This window comes from Lactuca sativa, chromosome 3 (genome assembly GCF_002870075.4).
Source record: "Lactuca sativa cultivar Salinas chromosome 3, Lsat_Salinas_v11, whole genome shotgun sequence".
NCBI lineage: Eukaryota > Viridiplantae > Streptophyta > Magnoliopsida > Asterales > Asteraceae > Lactuca > Lactuca sativa.
Window position 1 is genome coordinate 145,324,461 of NC_056625.2, and position 2,854 is coordinate 145,327,314.

The 2,854-nt window shown below is 38.7% G+C and overlaps 1 non-coding gene across 1 annotated transcript; it reads right to left on the bottom strand.

Annotated features, from left to right (window-relative positions):
* Positions 1–1,969: 1,969 nt before the first annotated feature.
* LOC111885724 (small nucleolar RNA R71) lies at positions 1,970–2,076 on the bottom strand. Its single transcript, XR_002848186.1, has one exon. It is a non-coding gene; the product is annotated as a small nucleolar RNA R71 (small nucleolar RNA).
* Positions 2,077–2,854: the final 778 nt, after the last annotated feature.

A 2,854-nucleotide genomic window follows, 5' to 3' on the forward strand; every position in this document is an offset into this window, starting at 1 on the left:
GTTTTGAGCATTATAACACTTGTAAGTGTACATGCAACCCTAAATACCTTGGATCTATGTTTTCTCTATTATACATGCAAATAAGAACTTCCAAGGTATTATCCTAATCTAGCATACAAAACAATGAATGTAACAAGATAGAATACATACCTCTTTTGATGTAGCTTGATGTCTTCAAGCTTTAAGAGCTTAGCCCCAATAGTGTGGAAGCCTCAAGTGGAATCACAAATCACCAAGACACCTTGGAAGACTTTAGAGAATATGATTACTTGGTTCTCTCTAGTGAAATTGGCTAGCCCTTTTTTAGTGTAACCACACTAGTGCCAATTTCACCAACCAAAGAAATCTTTATATAGTATGGAGGATTAGGGTTAAACCCTAATACCCATGACCTTTCATTTCCTAGGATCCATGGGTTAAACACTCCATGGACTATCCATGAAAGCTTAGCCCAACCTAACTGAACTTGGCCCATTCCATATATATAAGAGTCCATATTTAATTAGTTCCTTTTGATCACTTAATTAATTATAAATTAATTCTTGATCAATTCTTGATCAATTCTAATTAAATAATATGATTCCATATTCACATTCATAATTATTTATGTGTTTAATTGTGTGTGAACATACATAGTTTGACATGAATTAGCTAATTATTGGTAAAGTTAGAACTAAATTACTAATATAAATAAAACCAACTTGATAATCCATAATCATTAGCTAGCCATAAGGAAGGAGTGGATTCAAACTAGACAAGAGTGTGTTTTTACTTATTGAATTTGATTTAAGTTCGTCTGATCTTGTAAAATCAGATAAAACTCCTTTTAAACTTGTTAATAATTAGGTTAATTTAATAGTGAGTAAATTAATTAGTAACACCGTTCCCTGTGATCGACACCCGACTTACCCAAGCTATACTGTAATCCGATTAGGCACACTGCATATAAGTGCATAGTTAGTTTAAGTTTGTTAGGTTATAAACATTAAAATTAGTGGGTACTTTTGTGCACATCAAGTTTTTGGCGCCGTTGCCGGGGAACGGCAAGTTTATTAGTTTATTTAGTTGCATTAGATTAATCGACCCCTATTTGTGGAATAAAACCTGCAAAAAGGTTAATTGGTTATTTATTTTTGATTATTAGCTCAGCTTAGTTAATTAGCATATAACAAAAAAAAGTTTGTTTTCTTTCTCTATCACAGAATTCACGACGTGAGTTTTAATAAACTCACGACGTGAAAGCTGCAATTTCAGTTTTTAGTATTTTCTTATTTTAGTTCAGTTTTACGTTTTTAGTTTAGCACGTTGCAGGAGTTCATGACCAGATGCTCAAACACACCCTTGGTGCCACCACTCGAAGATCCCAAGTCTGCAATTCACAAGAAAAAGACACTACTGCAAGAATTAAAGTCAGCTTTTCCAAGGAAGTCGGGAAAGAAGACAGGAGAGTCAAGTTCATTATCGAGGCACAAGAGCAATCTTGAGCACTTGGATTATACGCCTGTCCAAACCGAGTCCAAAAACGATACCGAGCCAGAATTTGAAGAACATACGAGTGAACCCGAGAACGAGCCAAGGAACGAGATGGCAGAAATTGAAGAGATGTCCATGGGAGCTTACAAGAAACGGATCCGAGAAGATGTGGGTCTCGGTTTAGTCCAACCCGCAATACCTGCCACTGCCACATTCGAGTTGAAGGGGCACATATTGGCTGCACTGAAGGATATCCCATTCTTTGGGAAAGATCATGAGGATGCTCTTAAGCATCTAGATGAAGTTAACGACATTGCGGATTACTTCAATGTCCCAAATGTCAACAGAAACACAGTCTTGCTTAGGATGCTTCCCGTCACTTTCAAAGGAGCTGCTAAGGAGTGGTTAAAATCACTTCCACCGGGTACAATTACCACTTGGGCTCAAATACATGAGCAGTTCCTGGACCAATTTTTGCCCGCCATCCAAGATAGCCAAACTCAAGAAGGCAATAGCCATCTTTGAGCAACAGTCGGGGGAGTCATTATACGAAGCATGGGAGCGGTACAAGGGCTTGCTCAGAAATTGCCCTCAACATGATCTAAATGTGCAAGAAGAGATGTCAATCTTCTATGATGAGGTCAACGTTATGACGAGACAACTCCTTGATTCTCAGGGACCTTTAACAAAGAAAAATCCAAGGGAGGTCAAGGAGCTGATTGAAGAATTCGCGAAGCACTCTCGCGAATACCACAACCCTAGGCAAGATGGAATCAAAGGCGGTGGAGGGGCCCAAACTGAAGAAATAGCAGCTGTGATGGCTATGCTAAATAATTTGGATCGAAGGATAACACAAATGGACCAGTCAATACATGCCATAAGAGTGGGTTGCGATAAATGTAGTGGTCCACACTTGACCAAGGACTGCAATTTAGATGAGTTTGGGAACAGAAAAGCTTAAGTGTGCTACTCGAGTGGGGATAAGTTTGATGAGGATTGGAGGAAACCGAAGAAGGAGTGGATGCCATATGAAGAGTATAAGAAGAAAAAAGAAGAGAAGTATAGGCAGACAGGTCGAGGCTTTTATCAAAAGGAGCAGCCACCAGCCGAGAAGAAACCCGATCTAGATACTATGTTGATGAAGTATATGGAAGCTTCAGAAAAGAGACATGATGCCACTGATTCTGCTGTTATGGAACAACAAACTTTAATTAAGAATCAGCAAGCCTCCATACAAAACCTTGAAGTTTAAGTTGGTCAACTAGCCACTCTAGTTCATGAGAAGTTATCCCCGAAAAATACCAAAATGAAGACCCAATCTCATGTAATAGCCATAGACACTGAAGAAGAAGTCATCTCTGAGTTCCTGGAGGCATTGGAA